At 47.0% G+C, this 18,869-nt stretch overlaps 1 protein-coding gene across 5 annotated transcripts in view; it reads right to left on the reverse strand.

The window, feature by feature from the left end:
• The window catches only part of DYNC1I1 (dynein cytoplasmic 1 intermediate chain 1), a 341,106-nt gene extending 322,617 nt beyond the window's left edge, over positions 1–18,489 (reverse strand). For all 5 annotated transcript variants that reach the window (XM_062178067.1, XM_062178065.1, XM_062178066.1 and 2 more), the window contains exon 1: positions 18,433–18,489. The gene's annotated coding sequence lies outside the window, so the exon portion shown is untranslated. The remainder of the gene's footprint in view (positions 1–18,432) is intronic.
• Between the last annotated feature and the right edge of the window lie 380 nt (positions 18,490–18,869).

Here is an 18,869-nt window from a genome sequence, read left to right on the forward strand (position 1 = left end):
AGCACCAGTTAGCTGGCCTGCCTACAATGGACCCTTGTTCCTGACAAGGGATGCAAATTCAAAACACCTAGACACTGTTGCAATTCACAAGTGAGAAAAAAAAATTAAACTATCATAATAAAGGAAATCAAGTCAAGATCTATTAATAAAAATAAAAGAATGGCCGGTGCCACGGCTCACTAGGCTAATCCTCTGCCTGCAGCGCCGGCACCCCGGGTTCTAGTCCCCGTTGGGGTGCTGGTTCTGTCCCAGTTGCTCCTCTCCAGTCCAGCTCTCTGCTGTGGCCCGGGAAGGCAGTGGAGGATGGCGCAAGTCCTTGGGCCCTGCACCCGCATGGGAAACCAGGAGGAAACACCTAGCTCCTGGCTTTGGATCGGTGCAGTGCGCTGGCCGTAGCAGCCATTTGAGGGGTGAACCAGCAGAAGGAAGACCTTTGTCTCTGTCTCTCTCTCTCACTGTCTAACTTTGCCTGTCAAAAAATAAATAAATAAAATAAAATAAAATAATGAATAATTTTAATGCATAGACAAGAAAGTGAAAATGGATATCCCCAATGTAAGTCAGCAGCACACATGTTCACCAAAGGTCAATTTATCTTAGTCTTCTAAAAATATAAGTTGGAACAGGTGCTTGGCCTCATGGTTAAGATACTAGTTAAGATACATCCTGTACCGCAGTGCCTGGATTTGATCCCCCGCTCTGGCTCCCTACTCAAGCTTCCTGCAGGTGCAGACTCTGGGAGGCAGCAAACACGGGCTCAAGTGGTTGAGTCCTTGCTACTCACTTGGGAGACCAGGTAGGGAGGTTCTGTCCCAGAATGGCCAGTGCAAGCTCATCTCTAATTGCTTAAATCTACAAGAAAATGTAAGTGAGAAAAAAGTCCAAGAATACTTCGAGACTCAAACACACCGAGGTAGAGTAAGAATTAACCCACTTTTCCAACCCTGCGGATAAGCCCATGCGATTTCAGAAAATCAGTACCTCCAGAGAGGAAGCACTATGGTGTATTTCCCAATCACTGTCAGCACAAGTGCTGAATGCCCTCCAGGATTTCGGGATTTGTTATTTGTCCCATCAGCACAACCTTTCTATTCCTTTTAGAAAGCAAATACCCATCTGAAAAGTTTGGCTAGCATTTCACTGGTCTGGCCCAGCACACATGAATGAATATCTCACTAGGACGAAGCAGCATTCACAAGATTCCTAAGCCAGGCCTTAAAGGCTTAGACTTTTCTGATACTATGTGTTTTTTTTTTTTTTTAACTCAAGACGTTAAAAAAAATATATAGCTACATTAGTTTCAACCATCTGTCTCTTTGAGTGAAAATAGGATGCTGGCTTGTATATACTAGCTTTTAAAGAAAACCGATTTTGGCAGCAAGAATTAAAGTGGAAGAAAAATTATATCAAAATTTTCAAGATTATGTTAAGGAGTAACAAAATATCCAAAGCAAGTCGTAATTTCCATGAGGATAACTATCTCCTTTTCAGGCTCTTAGGCTGCCTCCATTGTAGACTAATCCTCCCCCCCACCTTTTTTTTTTTTTTTTTTTTAGATTTATTTATTTGAAAGGCAGAGTTACAGAGAGGCAGAGGCAGAGAGAGAGAGAAGTCTTGCATCCGACGGTTCACTCCCCAAATGGCTGCAAAGACCAAAGCTGAGCCAATCTGAAGCCAGGAGCCAGGAACTTCTTCCTGGTCTCCCATTTGGGTTCAGGGGCCCAAGTACTTGGGCCATCTTCTACTGTTTTTCTAGGCCATAGCAGAGAGCTGGATCAGAAGTGAAGCAGCCAGGACTGAACTGACTCCCACATGGGATGCGGCACTGTAGACAGTAGCTTTACCTGCTATGCCACTTAGGCCACTATGCCATAGACTACCCTTTGATTGAATATCATTGCAATTAGATTTTTCCCACTCAATTACAGCATTGCAAGGCAGCGGGGTAGAGGCACAAAAGTAATTTCTCCAACTTGAGAGCCAGTATCATGGTCAGTGGGAGATATTGTTAGCAAAGTCCTCTGCAAGAATTTGGAAATAATAGAAACATGGCATGGTCACTTTCTGAGAGTTAAACTAGATCTTGTCTTCAAAGGTAGGACACCAGGGCTGGCCCAGTGGCATAGTAGATTAAGCCTCCGCCTGTAGTACCAGTATACCTTATGGGCACCAGTTCAAGGCCCAGCTGCTCCACTTCCAATCAAGCCTCTGCTAATGGCCTGGGAAAGCAGCCGAAGCTGGCCCAAGTGCTTGGGTCCCTGCACCCACTTGGGGTACCCAGAAGAAGCTCCTGGGTCCTGGCTTCAGATCAGCGTAGCTCCGGCCGTTGTGGCCATTTGTAGAGTGAACCAGCAGCTGGAAGATCTCACTCTTTGTCTCTCCCTCTCTCTGTAACTCTGCCTCTCAAATAATTAAATAAATCCTTAATATTAATAATAATAATAATAATAATAAAAGGGTAGGACATCTCCTGGGTCAAAACTACAAAAGTGCCAAATGCCATGGAAAACCACCACAAAGCTAGGATTGCCCTAGGCAATGGAAAGCCATCATACTCCTTGCAGTAACCAATTACAAAAACTGTTACAATTAAGAGATAAGAGAGTCTGAAATGATAGGAAGGGGGGACATGAATTCCTCAGGTTTTCTCTAGTGTGTTCAAGGAGCAGGACATCTCAAGGAACGGTCAGCATCTTAAGTACCTGGTTGGAGGTCAACCTAACGGCACCCAGCCACCAGCGTGATGCATCAGGTGTGGCGACTGCTCCACATCCAAACTTAAACCTTCTCAACTTCAGTCCAAGGCAACAGCAGCCTTCTACTCACTCAGGAAGAAAACCTTGCTGTCGTCTCTTATTTCTCTTTCTGTGACACCGAATCTATTAGCCTGTTAGTGAGCTTTTCCTTCCACACATTTCCAGAAACCACTTCTCACCATCCGCCCTATAACAACCCTATTTATGCCACCACCACATTACTTTTCTAATCTCATCTCATTGGCCCTTACTGCTCCTCAAAGGCACCTCCTGCACTCCTGCACTCCTGCCTCAGGGCCTTCGCACCTGCTATTCCCCCTGCAGACTACACATTGTCCCCTTAATACCTGAATGGCTCTCTTCTTCAAGACTTAATTCAAGTTTCATCAGATTGAGGCCGTACTTGATATCCTATTTAAAAAAGCTAACTCATCACACATACAGTGTGCCCTGTGCGCCCCAGTGTTGTCCACAGTCTTCTTTCTCTTCATTATGTGTATTATGGCCTAATATTTAAGTATTGTTCATTGTTTGTCACTCCTGCTAGAATTTAAACTCCAAGAAGGGGCTGTCGCTGTGGCATAGTAGGTTAAAGTCCTGGCCTGAAGCGCCAGCATCCCATATGGGTGCCAGTTCTGCTCCTCTTCTGCTTCTCTCTGCTATGGGCTGGGAAAGCAGTAGAAGATGGCCCAAGTCTTTGGGCCCCTACACCCACATGGGAGACCTGGAAGAAACTCCCAGCTCCTGGCTTCAGATCAGCGCAGCTCTGGCGGTCACGGCCATCTGGTGAGTGAACCAGCAGATGGAAGACCTCTCTCTCTGTCTCTACCTCTCTCTGTAACTCTTTCAAATAAATAACATAAATCTTAAAAAAAAAAAAAAAACTCCAAGGAAGGCAGAAATTTTGCTCACATTGTTCACTGATATAATGCCAATACTTAGGGTACTGATTGGCATAGAGATTCATTCAATATTTGTTGAATGAACAAATTTGTCTACAATGCGCCCAAGTGAGTACCTTCCTCTCATCCCAGAGTTATTCTCTACAAAATGGTCAAAGCACCATCAATTTTAGGTTTCCCCTAAATCTGCTCCCTTGCCATCCCTCTCAGCCCATCTGTACTGGTCTGGTGTCCTCCATCGAGGTTTTATTGCCATGGCTACAAAGTGCCTTCATTCCCAGCTCTTTCGAGTTGATTGCACAGTGAGCCATGTGTTTGAGTTTTCAGTGCCCATTTCACCTCTGGACTCAGCATCTGGAATCACTCTTAATGACCCCAGACTTGTCCCCTCCTAACCACGCCAAGCTCACTTTTCTAAGACCAATTGCCCAGAAGCCATGTTCTCACAAGAATTCAGGATGTTGACCCATAACAAAGAACCATGTAATCCAGTGGAAAGTTAGGTTTCTCCCGGCCAGTTAGTAAGTTGAAATTTTTATGTCTGAGGTCTGATAGATGGGGATACTCTAAAAAGTTCATGGAAAATGGAATTAAAAGATAAATTTATTTTGGTGCAAAAGATATCTGAAATCCATGCACAGTTTTTTCATAACACATATTTTTTCACAAATTTTTCTGAAGATTTATTTTATTTATTTGAAAGATGGAGTTACAGAGAGAGGTAGAGACAGAGAGAGAGGTCTTCTATCCGATGGTTCACTCTCTAGATAGCCACAATGACCAGAGCTGTACCGATCCAAAGTCAGGAGCCAGGAGCTTCTTCCAGGCCTCCCACATGGGTGCAGGAGCCCAAGGACTTGAACCATCTTCTACTGCTTTTCCAAGCCATAGCAGAGAGCTGGATCAGAAGCTAAACAGCCAGGACTAGAACCGGCACCCATATGGGACGCCAGGGCTTTAACTTGCTGCGCCACAGCGCCGGCCCCACAAACTTTTTGAAGACCTTTCACATAATATGTACTTAATTTGGGTCTTTTTGTGTTTATTTAACACTAACTTGCAAGAGAATTTTAGCTACCTAAGAACAATCTGATATCTAGACACTCTATCCTAAGATGCAGAGTTCATCTTGCCCCCCCGTGTAGCTAACTGCTGGCCTTGATCAGGCCTCTGTGTGTGCAGCTGCAACATGTCCACTGACTAAAGGTAAGAATGTTAATGCCCAAATGTGTTGATTGGCATGCTCTCTACTTATGAGCACATAACCACACCTATGTACACCAATAGTCAATGAACCCCAAATTCCTCTGGCAGATCAGAACATACTGCTTCCCACAGCTCCAGCCCCTGCCTCACCGTGACCATTTCTAGGCTGAAGTGGAAAAGGGTGGGATCATTTACTTGAATGTAAGGAGGCAGAAGAGTACCTTGGGCATCGGAGCAAGGTCTACCATGCATTCATAAAGCAAGGAGAATCACACTAATAAACCATATGTTTTAATTTGCTAAGAGTCCGAAAGCCCACGTAGTTGACTCCATGGTGCTACATTTTGTTAATTCAATCGAATGAGTCCTTGCCAAGTCTCTACACAGTGCAAAGGTTTATTCTGGGTACGGAGGGTTTTACACAAATGATCAAGATAGAAAGGGTTTTACACAAATGATCAAGATAGAATGTCTTAACAAACTTGTAGTATGGTAGGGTCTGAGAGCAATGGCAACATTGTAATGGAGCATGGGGTAAGCACATGATCAAAGTAAAACTCAATGGTGAGGGGTGAGCTTCATGAAGGAGGAACCACGAGAGCCAGACCCTGACATGGGGCCAGGAGGTGAGTTGAGGGCACATTTCCTGAGGAAGGGCAGTGAGCATGCATGAAGACAGGCAGGAGGCTTCAGCCTGTGCTTGGGAAGGCACAGTGCAGTGGGCCTGCAGCACGTGGTGGAACAAAGTCAGAGCAGCTGGGGTGCAACGGGGAATGAGCTCGAATGAATGGGTGCCACATTCTCAGGCCATCAGTGACCCGGCTCAATTGCTCCCACCTTTTGGTCTTGCCTCACTTCAAAAGAAACTTCTTTATTTCAAATCCTGTATTTCCATGTTAAACTTACCCAATCAATTCAAATGTGCTAAGTAATGCAAACAACTGGAATTAACACTTCTCTTAAATATCACACCTTTGCTGTATAGAACAAAAAGGTGAAAAATTAGGTGTTCAAAAATAAATTTCTTAGCATGTGTGATACATTCTCTGCATAAGATAGGCGTTTGGGGTGGGAATTCTTTTCCCCAAGTAATTTCTTTGTTTTCTATTTTTCCTACTGTCATAAGACTAAGATATTTGGAGGTTTCTGGCATATGCCTATTTGTGTAGCTTTTGTATGTAGAGAGGTAGATCAAACTTCAAACATCACCATAGCCTATTAAAAAAAAATTACTAAACACATGGCTGCATGATGGCATGGCTAGTATGGAATAAAGTTAGCTGTAATGTTTCTTGTTTGTTTTCAATGGCTGACACACACTGTTAAACAGTGCTATAGCATTTCCATGGACTGGCAGGAAGTTAACGATTGTTTGCTGAATGAACAAATCAGTGAATAAATGCTACAATTTGAACACATGAGAAACAAAGTAGACATAGTCACTATATTTATTTTTCACCTGTCCCCTTGTTTGCACTTGCCTCAAGTGGATGGCAGGACGGGATCAGAAGGGAGAGTTATAAAAGCCACTGCCTATTACATAGAATCAGAGATTCTTAAATTTGGAGGAAAAAAATGTACAAATCACCAAATGTTCATCTGTCATCTCACTGATGAGTCTCTTCACAGCTAATACTCGCTGGAGGTGGTACACTTGAAGTCCCCTAGGTATTGAGAACTCGCAAGCTGCCTGGTCCATTCTTTGAAGAATTTGAATCAATCAAAGTCTCTTCACTATATTCATATGAACTCTACTTCTCCCTGGCAGTTTGTGCCACACAGATAGGTATCTTCACATCTATTTGACAAAGATGGAGTCCTCATGCTCACTCCTTCACCTGCTCACAGTCCACACACTCCAAGAAGCATCATCTAAAATTTACCCCACATTGCATTCAAGCACTGGTGAGGGCAGAAGGGAAGCCAAAAACGAGATGAAGGAAAGAGCGTGTGCTTCGGCCAAGACCAGCCAACCACCCAGCCTCCTCTCCATCTTACCCAGGCTCTAGCTTGTGAAACTTGTGTCTGCTGCACTGACCACTAGCCCATGGAACCCTCTGGAATCAAACAAGCAGAATGCCTCCGTGATTCAGCCACAACGGATTTGCAACACATTAGAGTTTAATTTAACATGACTTTGGAGTGATGGGGGTAGCTGTAAGAGAGCCCCCGAAATTGTGCCCTCAAGAGACTTGAATTGCAAGATCATACTAGAAGCCAACTGGATACTCCAGAGTTCTCTAGGCTAAGGTTCCTTTACTGAGGGAAAATGCTGCCAGGACGTCCCCCCATTACAACACCCCGATCCGGGGCCAGGTACTGCCTCACCAGGCACAGAATAAAAGCTCCACGTGATCCTGACTCAGGAAGAAAGGGTTTCCAGAGGCTAAGAGTTACCAATCCACATTTATTTGGGGCCATTTCCTTCATTTCAGGAAGCCAGTGTTTGCACAAAACATACCAAAAGGATTCAAGGAGAACAACTTAAATCTTGTAAGAAGTAGAAAATGAAGGGGAATTATTTCTTGAAACCTCACTACCACAGCAGAAAAGGGGTGCTGTGATTATCAGTCCTGTTTTACAGGTGAAGAAATCGACATACAGGAGGCCAGCATAACACAACAAGTTCACATTGTTAGTAAGCAGAGAATCAGGATTGGAATGCCAGCTCTTCTACTTCCATTGTTCATTGCGGTGTATTTTCTGGGATCAAATCAGTTCCAACAACAAAAGAGAAGGATGAACATGGAACAGGAGCACAAATGGCTTTGCCTAGATGACACTGACGTTTGGATGGTCTGCCAACTAAAGAAGCAACCGTTGTTCACTTATTAGTGGCGTCCATTCTTTGAATCCCCATGGTGCTTTGTTAAAACTCTGAGGCACTCACCACATTTTGCCATGAATGCTAACCATCTGATTTGCTATATATGATAACATATAGTCATGGGTTACAGACAGCAAACTTTTATCTCTCCCTAACTAGACTCAGGTCCCTAAGATCTGTACTTCATTAATTTTCACACACCCATCAAACACCTGGTCTTGCTTATTGCCAGCAATCCTAAAGTAATAAATGAACAATGTTGACTAGAATTGAAATGACCCTGAAGGAAGTTAAATATCACCCTTACACATAATTTTTATTCAGTATCAGTGAAAATCTAGATGTGTGAATTCACTTTTCTGGGAACTTGTTATACCTCATGATGCTAAAATTGTTAAAAATCATTTTATATCCTAAATGAGCATTAATTCAGGTTTCACTAGAATTGGATGACATATGTGGTTAGCTCCAGGAATGGCTCTTAAAGACTGTAGTTGTCAGAAGGAATGGGCAGGCCTCCCTTCCATCATCAATTAACCTAATTAATCAACGAAAGACTACAGGGGGTAAGGCTGGGCCACATGACTGGCATGGCCAATGAAATGTGACTAGAGCTGTCAAGGAAGTTTAATATCCAGTATGCTGTTTGTCACAGAAATTGGGGAAGCATACAAGTCTACTTCCAAAAGCTCATAGGAATAATGGAATTAGGGACCAGTAGTGTGACGTAGCAGGTAAAGCTACTGCCTGCAGTGCCGGCATCCCATATGGGTGCCAGTTCGAGTCCTGGCTGCTCCACTTCTGATCCAGCTCTCTGCTATGGCCAGGGAAAGCAGTAGAAGATTGCCCAAGTCCTTGGGCCCCTGCACCCACATGGGAGACCTGGAAGAAGCTTCTGGCTCCTTGCTTCAGATCAGTGCAGTTCCAGTCATTGTGGCCATCTGGGGAGTAAAATGGTGGATGGAAGACCTCTCTATCTCTCTCTTTCTCTCCTTCTCTCTCTGTGTAACTCTGACTTTCAAATTAATAAATCTTTTTAAAAATTTTAAAAAAAGAAATAATGGAATTAAAATATAAGTTTACTTTGATGTAAAAAACTGAAATTCATGCATAGTTTCCCATAACTCACATATTCCTTGAATTTTGACCCTTCATACATGAGAGAAACCTCTCTTACCACCGGTCTCTGGATGAATATGATTAACAGAGCCCCACTGCTGGCCCACAGTGGTGAAAACAAAGTACCCCTGGCACTGTGGTATAGCGGGTAAAGCCGTTGCCTACAGTGCTGGCATCCATTATGGGTGCAGGTTTGAGTCCCAGCTGCTCTACTTCCAATCCAGCTCTCTGCTATGGCCTGGGAAAGCAGTGTAAGATAGTTCAAGTCCTTAGGCCCCTGCACCCATGTGGGAGACCAAGGAAGAAGCTCCTGGTTCCTGGCTTTGGATCAGCACAACTCTGGCTGTTGCGGCCATCTTGGAAGTGAACCATCAGATGGAAGACTTCTCTCTCTCTCTCTCTGCCTCTTTTTCTCTCTGTGTGTAACTCTGCCTTTCAACTAAATAAATAAATCTTTAAAAAATATTTTTTTTTAAAAAAAAGTGCCCCTAAGGAGCTTGCAAAGTCATCAAGAGAAATACCCACTGGAACCTGAGTAGTGTGCAAACCCAGCTGTTCATCTAATCTATCAGGTCATTTTGACTTGGGCGATGTGCACGTAGGGTCGGTGTTGTCTTAGCCATCTGCAGCATCCTGTGCAACTTTTGTTCTTTATCTGTACTTTCCTTGTCTATTCCCAGAAGTGTCATATTAAAAAAAAGATTTAAGATTTATTTATTTATTTGAAAGGAAGAGTTACAGAGAGCAGAGGCAGAGAGAGAGAGAGAGAGAGAGAGAGAGAGAGAGAGAGAGAGACAGAGAGGTCTTTTATCTGCTAGTTCACTTCTCAGATGGTTACAATGGCTGGAGCTGTGCCGAACTGAAGCCAGGAGCCAGGAGCTCCCTCTGGGTCTCCCATGCAGGTGCAGGGGCCCAAGGACTTGGGCCATCTTCTACTGCTTTCCTAGGCCATAGCAGAGAGCTGGATCGGAAGTGGAGCAGCTGGGACTTGAACTGGCGCCCATGTGGGACGCCAGCCCCGAAGTGTCCTTCTTAAAATCAGTCACTTCGCCTGTCTCTTAAAGGTGTTGGTAACCAATCCTGCTCTAAAAACAGCCATCTCCAATCTGTGAGATATTCACCTTTGCTTACATAAAGCACACCTTGTTGGGCCAAGCCAACTTATGCAAGTCAACCTATGCTCATGGTGCAATGATACATTGAAAGTTCTTGTCAAGGAATATACGTTCTGAGTACAATCCGACCACTCAGAAAAATGCCCCAAGACCATTAAAAGTCACTGGGCTTATGTCTCCAGGGCCTAGGTTACTTATATTCTGCCCTGAATAAACCCTGCATTAACCTTTTACACAATCTCTTTGCTTCAGTCAACACTAGATATGTACCATACAGGAGAAAAATCTTTCACTGTGCTTCAATGTGAAGTTTGAGAGTTACTACTTCATCATGGTGCAGCCTGACCTCATCAGTACACCTTTGGGGCCCAAATCCAGGCCAGCAAGCCAGAATTCTGACAACTTGTCACCTTTCTTGACTTAGGGCTGGCAACAGCCAGGACTCTGCCATCCCCATCTGTGAATGTCCCATGGGGAGGCTCGAAAGAACAGGAAAGCATAGCACATCACAATGAGCCACAGTCACCAAACCGATGCTCAGGCTAATCTACTGTCCACTCTATTTTCCTCTACAGAGTCAGATCCACATTTAAGAGCACAGTTTTGTCTCAGCGGAAAGTTTTAGGGAAAGGCAACGACCAAAGAGGGCATCTTCCTCCTTCACCACAACTGTTTTGTGACCATTTCTCTATCTACTCGAAACGAAAATCTATCATTTGTTAGCCTTCAAATTTTAGCAATTCATGTTTGTTTTTAAAAACAAGGGACTCAAGGAAAAGTAGTAGGATTCTTCCCTGTACATTCTTTGGCATAAAACGGGAGATTTCCCCCTTGCTTGATGAACCAGTTACTTTTTAGCAGTCTTTGAAAAATATTAAAAAGCTTAAAAGAGGAAGCAAGAAAATCTGTAAGCATTCAAAACCCCCAATCTTGGCCTTTACAGAGTCCCTGGGTGGCCTACATTTGCATTGGGAGATTTAGTTTGGCGTTCAACTTCTGAAAATAGATTCTCACTTTCCTCTGAGCCTGCAGCCGTTCAGAGAGAGGGTCCCCTTTCCAAATCGGCTGTAACCTATACCTCCTGAAAGAGTCACCCTTTTCAAGGAAACAGGCAAAGAAGCTTTTTGTTATTTCTGCCACAAAATACACAGCGATTCCCACAACCCTTTGCTATTTTGATAAGAATAGTTCCGCTGGTGAAACAACAGCTGTACAGTCATTTCAACAGGGGACACTGTCAAAACAGGCATTCCACACAGAGCCCACCACCCTCTCAGTCACCCACCCAACTACCAGAATTCCACACAGAGCCCACCACCCTCTCAGTCACCCACCCAACTCCTGGCATTCCACACAGAGCCCACCACCCTCTCCGTCACCCCAACCCAACTCCCGGCATTCCACAGGTTGGTTCTGAGCCTGCATCTCAGGTCATCCCTGCACTCAGATTCATTTAACACTCAGTGGCACGATAAATATGTAAAGGCTTCCATATGCTGTGCTGAAGGATCTAAAAATACCTCCTCAAGAAGAGGACTTCATTCCACTTGAATAAGTAAAATCCGTCTTGTCAAACAAACGGGTCCTATTTCAGGTCAGAGTAGACAACCTAATGTACAGACTAAATAGGAACTGACTGTAGGAAAGGGGTATATAAATGTTGTGTCATCTCTTTATATACAATATGTTTATTTATTAGAGCTATCGGCTTCACTCCGGACGTTATGAGTCTAATAATGAATCAAAATCGCCCCTCGTCCTAAGTCCCAGACTGCTCAGCAGAGAGTGTCAGATCAAAGCCAGATCAAAAGAATTAGCTGAAGGGGCTCATAAAGAAAAACACGAGGCTCAACCCATCCGGCCTGTCATTTCTAGAATGAAAAGTTTTCCTCTCCCCCAACCCCCACCCCCAGGAGAAATGCTCACCGTGAGCCTGATTCAGGAAGGCAAGGCGTCCAGAATTCTAGGCATTACCAAGCCTGCATTCATATTAGGCCCAGACACACAATGAGAGCTACATTTCAGGAAGCGAATGTTTTTACCAAACACATTAAAACGATCCAAGGGGAAAGAATCCGATCTTACAAGAAAAGGAAAATTAAGTGGGATTTATTCTGGCTAATATTTCAGGTCAACTAAAGCTTACTGAGTATCTACTGGGTAGAAGACCCTCTGCTGGAAGACAAAAGGATTTTGTCTCAAGGAGCCTAGAGTCTGGAGAGGGAGAATTGGTAGGTAGAAATCAAGGTAATTTTTTAAAAAGCATTCCTTTGGTTCAAAGGAGGGCAAGATCACATCCATCCCAGGGAAGGGAAGGCTGGAGAAAGATAATTGCTACCGGAGACTAACGAACCATCTTGCACGCCTTGAACATGAGCCACACACTGGACCCTGGATGTGAACTGTAAACAATCCTTGTAACAACCTTGTAGGCCTGGCATCATTATCTCCATTATACAGGGGGAAGAAACAGAAGCTCACAGATGCAGTAAGTGGGGTACCTCACTTCCTCCCATGACATGATGCTGCCTCTCAGATGTTGTGCTCTTGTGATTTTGTGAAAGACCAAACAAAGAAATGAGCTTCGGTTACACAGGGAAGAAGTCAGGAAGTCAGAACATAAATGCAGGATTTCTTTACCTTAGCATCACCGACATTCAGGACCAGAGGATTCCTTGTGGAAGGGACTGGCCTGCACATTACAGGGCATCCAGCAGCCATACTACACACCAATGGCCCTCCCTTTCCCTAATCGAAAATGTCTCCAGATGTTGCAAAATGTCCCCTAGAAGGAACTAACACCTGGTTCACATAGAAAGCACAGTGGAAAGGGATGCCTGTCCCTGCAAACCATTGCACACAGGCAGCTTGCCACACAGACCCCCACACCTACCTGAGAGTAAGAAATGGGTCGAGCCTCTCTGCAAAGTTCCGAATGGCCCTTCACACAGCTAACTTGAGCCACACAGACAAAAGACTGCCAGTAACTCCACATGCTGACCCCCAAGACACAGCACATGTGCTAGTGGAATGTGTGGTCTTCCAGCTAGCCCCTGCATTCCCCTTCCCCCACAAGGGAGCATGCAGTCCCTGGAAGTGCTAATGGCATTAATTTCCAAATCTGCAGCTTCCAGCTGCATTTCTTCTTAAGATGGATCTACTAAGGAATTGCTTGTGGTTGTAGAATCACGCAGAGCCTCCCCCACCCCCACCGGTTGCACAAAAGCCTTTCTTCCATGTGACTGCAACAAAACAAAACAAGAAAAGGATATCCCAAATCTTGCTGTGATGCTTGACCACAAGACTGAAAAAAAAATCCCATTGTAAAGAGCTTCTTCACACATTTCTCAAGCTGAAATTGGTGTGTTCTTTAAATTTTAATTCATTTCTAAGAATGATGTCATGGTTTCATTTTTAAAGGTCAAAATTTACAACATTCTGAAAATCATATTCACTGTGGTCCTTTAAATTTACAGTCAAAAGCGTTAGATGTCAAAATGTGTGTGCGTGTGGGGCGGTGGGGCGCTATAGCACAGTGGGCTAAGCCTCTGCCTGTGGTGCCAGCATCCCATATGGGTGCCAGTTCGTGTCCCAGCTGCTCCCCTTCTGATCTAACTCTCTGCTTATGGCCTGGGAGAGAAGTAGAAGACCCTGCACCTGCATGGAGAACCCAGAGGAAGCTCCTGGCTCCTGGCTCCAGATTAACACAGCTCTGGCCATTGGGGCCATTTGGGGAATGAACCATCAGATGGATGACCTGTCTATCTCTCCCTTTCTCTGTCTGTAGCTCTACCTCAAATAAAGAAGTAAAAATCTTGTAAAAAAATTAATGTATGTGCGGTAGGGTGCAAGAGTGGCAAAATTTTTGAAAATCCTTTGAGGGTTCTAAGTTAGAAAAAAACATTCAGTGACAGTAAACAAAAGCACTCTATAACTGTTCCCAGGCAGATCTGTTGAAGAAGAACTAACATCTTCTACAGGCCTGGGACTCATTGTTTTTATTATAAAGAATGCCCAACTCTAACAAAACTTTCCGCATTGTGTGTTTGTCACACTGATGGCATTCGCTGTTCTGCATCCCAAAATGAAACCACAGGTCATTCTGTAATAGTATAGCAAGAAGATAAGCGAGTGTCAAATGTTAAGGCTTAGGGACTATCTGGAAAGCCAAAGCCCCCGCTTGAGGGGACTTCAGGATTTATACAAGCTGGAAACCACACAGCATGTAGGGCATCTGGTCAGTGGAGCTCCCCCAGCATGTACTGCACATCATGACCCAGCCCCTCCATCAGGGAAGCCCCAGAAGACTTCAAGGGCAGCCTTGAAGGAACTTCATCTGGGCAATGAAGACGGCTTTGACTTGCAGCCACCTCGCACGGTACGTGTCTGAGCTGCGACACACTTGGTTGGCACAGGCTTTCTCGGTGACCCATGGGAACCAAAAGCAAGGTGCCCCCTCTCAGCCCACAGAAGGCAGGGCTTGCTTGTCCTCCGGCAGGCTGAGGGGTGGATCGCTTTCCTGTCCCATGTGATAAGACTTTCAGGCTTTTCCTATCAGAGTGTGGGCGTGTTCTTGAGGGACTCTCAGTTCCCCTGCAATGAAAAGCTACACTATACAATGCTTTTTGGCACTCAACAGAGATACAGAAACGATGAGATACCCTGGGAAAGAATAGACAGACCCTGGAATCGGGCCCATTTGCATTAGGAATCCAGTCCTTCCACTGACTGGCCTCATGTGGCCTTGGCCAACTGACTGCACCTCTCCAAGCATCTCCTTGTTTGTCAACGAAAGAGAAAACAGGTCCACTTCACAGGGATGTCAGACAGCGAACTAACACATCCATGACTACGCACGGTGGGATGGGGGTGGCATGAATGGCAAATAGTGCTGGTGCTGCCTGCCACTCCTGGAGGCCTCCCCGGTTGCAACGCTCTACAGGCCACCTGGGCTCCTGGGCTCCAAGTGGAGTGGACAAATGTCCTAATAACCAAGAACACCTTTGTTTGTTGCCTGGCTCTGGTAGGAGAGCTCTGCCTTGCCTTCAACACCTCAGCAAAGCGACCTCTGCTCCTTGTTCCTTTCCTAAACAGTGCACAAGGACCCATGGTTCTTAATCTCTTTTTAGTTGCAAATGCCTGATTTTTCCCTCCTCAAAACTGCATTTATGCACAAAGGCAGCAAATGTTGCATCAGGCTCAATGGCTACAATGACCACTGAACAGGATTCACATGCCTGCCCTCCACCGCGGCTGTGGGCGGCTGTGGACGTCTACTCAAGAATCCTTAGCCAAGGAATCAGGGATGGTCTCTTCAGAGTTCGCACCTGCCTGGTGGTATCTGCATTATGCCGGAAGCTTCACTCTGATGTTCCAGTGCCACAGCTCCAGTGGAGAGGAAGCAAAGGAAGAAACCCAGGACATCGATAAAGTCTCCAATCCAGGGGAACAAGTTTTAGATGGACCCAGGCAAGGGTTTATTCATTGCAAAGAAGAAAAATGAGAGTTGAATTAACTTTAGTTAATTCTCAAAAGAAGTCAACCCTAGAAGTTCAGTTTCAGCAATGTCTTCAGAAGAATGTTATGTCCCCCCATTTTCCAAGGGAGTATGGACGCCACAAAAGTGGTGAAAAGGGTCCTGAACAAGGTTGCACATAGGGCATCAGAGATCCACACAGTATTAAGAGAGTTGGCTAGTTTGATTTAGAAACCCTAAGCGTAGCTTCAATGAAATGACAATGACATGGCCAGTGACAATGGTAAAGGAGTGGGCACACACCTGATGAGCTCCGCCCACTGCATTTCTACACCCAGGTCAGCAGGAACGGCTGCTGTTTTACAGTTGTCACACAGACCTGACTTGAGGTTTGCCTCTGCCATTTCTCACTTAGCTCGGTCTCATCCTGGTGAAAATAGGGTTAACGTCTACCTCCCAAGACTGATTTAAGGATTAAAAAGAGATGACACCAGAGCCGAGTCAATATATGAAGATTCATCCATGGAAAAGTTCTACAGCATGGACGAGCCATTACAAATCCAGGCTGACCCCAGACCTCTGACATGCAAATCCCAGCTCCAAGCTTCAGAAACGGACTGCTCACCTTTGTGTTTTAGTTTCCTCATCCGTACAATACGATTCCAAGCAATTTCTGCCTCACAGGACTTTTGTGAAGACGGAAGTTAACGCAGGTGCAATGCCTGATAAAGTGCTCAATACCCTTCAGCTATTGGTATCGACCTTTATTTGGTGGAACAAGGTGTAGGGAGAATAAAGAAACAGGGGTAAAGTTGCATGTTTGCTACAGCTGCGTAGGACTCGCTCTCTTGGTGCTGGGCCCAATGACAGGGGCTGCAGGGGATGAGTGAGGCCCAGCAGTAACAGAGTGAGCTCTGCATACATGGTCTATGCTGGTGGAGGGGCCTGGGTTAACAGACGTGGTGTGTATTTCACAAGGTTGGTCTGAGTATGGACAAAGCAGTTTCTTGGCTGAATCCCCAAGAACTGGTTGACTCCATATCGCAGCCAAAGGCAAGGCTTCTTAAATGTAGACTCGGAGGGAGTGTTTTGGGAAGTCAAAGGATTGGAAGAAGGTTCACTGAGCCTGATTCTCTCTTACATTTCAGAATCTTGGACCATAGACCGCCAGTGTGAGCATGCCACCTCTTCTTCCTAAGGGTTGAGTTTATTTTCTCTGCCTACATCCGTAATGATGATTATAGCTAATGATGTAAACCTTCCATAGCCAAACAACCTCGGGCACATTTTCAGATGGAAATGGGGAGGAAAACCTGGGAACCACTGCCTCTCCTCTTCCTGGGGACTGAGCACAAGAGGCTGCCGCACCCCAGTGGTGCAAAAGAAGTCAGGTGCATCCATGTCTGGGGCTCGAGACAAGGAGAAAAAGAGATGGAGAAGATGTTCTGGGCCAAAAACAAGCCCCAGAACAGGAGAGGTTAAAGTCCACGTCAGTCCCTGATGGTGCTGACAAAACAACACCCTGACAGCACTGGAGGATTCTAAGCGCATGGCTCTTGGAGTACTGGAACCTCAGACTTTAAGAAATGGTGGTGGAGGACATTTAGCCTAGCAGTTAGGGCCCACATCACAGCGCCTGGGTTCCACCGCTGGGCTCTGGCTCCTGACTCCAGCTTCAGGCTAATGCAGACCCTGGAGGCAAAGGCGATGGCTCACATAATTGGGTCCCTGCCACCCACATGGGAGCTATGGATTACTATCCTGGCCCTGGGCCTCAGCCCTGGCCCAACCCCAGCCACTGCAGGCATTTGCGAGCACTGAGCCAGGCAGTAGAGAGCAGCTTGCTTTGTCTATCTGTCTAACAACAACAACAACAAAAGAATGAATGAAAAGAAAAAGAAACGTGGAGGATCAGCTTCTGTGAAGAGAATCTGCTGAGCTCGTGGGGGAGTGCTGGACTTTATGTTATGGGAAACCTGGTCAGGAGGGCAGAGGTTGGGCCGTTTTTTTCCTACCCCAAACCTTGCAAAGCAAACTTGGCACTGCACTCGGAGGAAGTGGGAGTATTCTCACTGTCTGTTCCCATTTCAAATGAACTAACGCAAATGCACACATTTCCACCCAATTTTCACAATAAAAGTAAGATTCCCAAGCAAGCCCCCAGCGTGTGCGCCAGCCCGGGCTGCATCCTGCGGTCACCTGCGCCCCGTGGCCAGCCCAGCCCGCTGCTAACCTGGAAGCCGCGGGAGCCGATTGCCCCCAGACCACGCGAAGTCGACCTTGCCCATGCCAAAGCAAGAAAATGGCTGGCGACTTTTTGCTGCCCCTTGGCTGGTCTTGGTGGAGGCCAGAATAACAAACACACTTCATCCTCCTCGGCCCTCCGTCGAGTGCCTGACTCCCCTGGGTCATTTCCCGCCCTGGTCACGGGGCTTCCCTAGAATCCGATCGGCCCCGGGAAGGCGCTGCGGGCCCCCAGCCCGTAGCTCGGTGCCCGTCAGCCCCGCCAGGATCCTGCCCTTAGGATGACGCCGCGCGGATGGCTAAGGGCAGAGCGGCTCCCGGAGGCAGCGAGGGCCGCTGTTCACCCAAACACATCCCCGGCCGCACTTTTTTTCCTGCAGCATTGGGAGGCACTGGCCTCCCCTTGCGTGCGTGATGAAGGAACGCGCTGCGGGACAAGTGCGCTCGCTCTCCCCAGCAGCAGCACCCTGAGCCCGCCGCCGGCCCCCGGTAGCCCCCCATCTCCATGCGCGCTCCCCTCCCCCAGCGGCCGTCAGACGCCCGCCGGAGAGGTGCGGATCTCGCAGCCCCCCTGCCTCCTGCGGGCTGGGCGAGGACCCAGGCGGGGCGCCCCGGAACGCGCCTCCGCGTCCACAAGGTGGGCGACCAGGTGATGACACGGCCCGGGCGGCGGGCTCCGGCCGCCTAGGGGCGCCGCGGAGCCTGGGGTGGGGGCCACCGCCACTGCCTCACTCCCAGGGCAGAAGACCCCGGGCGGCGAGGGCCCGCGACCCCCGCCCGTGTTTACCTGGACGCGCGGCACGGCGGCGGCGGGGCGCCGGGCGGGCAGGATGTGCTGTCTCACGCTGCGCGGCCGCGCGGCTCGCGCTCCTGCAGGAGCGATCACTTCCTCTGCCTCCTAGAGCCCGGCTCTGACAGCTCCCCGCGCACCCGGGCTGGGCTCGCCCCGCCCCCGGCCCACGCCCTCCACGCCCCACGCCCCTTCCGCGGGAGGGCCCTGCGCACCGCGCTCCCCGCACGGCTCTGCCAGGGAGGGGGATGCCGTAAGGGCACCCAGGGAGGTCACTCCCCTGCCCTGGGCAGGACTCCTCCCCGTGGACAACTTTCCCGCTGCACTTGGAGGTCATTTAAATAGACACGGTGACAGTGCAGAACCACCGGCCCTACCGGTCCTAAAACGGAGTCTTCATTGATCGCCCCAACTTTTGAGGGAGAGATGGACGT

Source organism: Lepus europaeus, chromosome 20 (genome assembly GCF_033115175.1).
Source record: "Lepus europaeus isolate LE1 chromosome 20, mLepTim1.pri, whole genome shotgun sequence".
In the NCBI taxonomy this organism is placed as follows: Eukaryota; Metazoa; Chordata; class Mammalia; order Lagomorpha; family Leporidae; genus Lepus; species Lepus europaeus.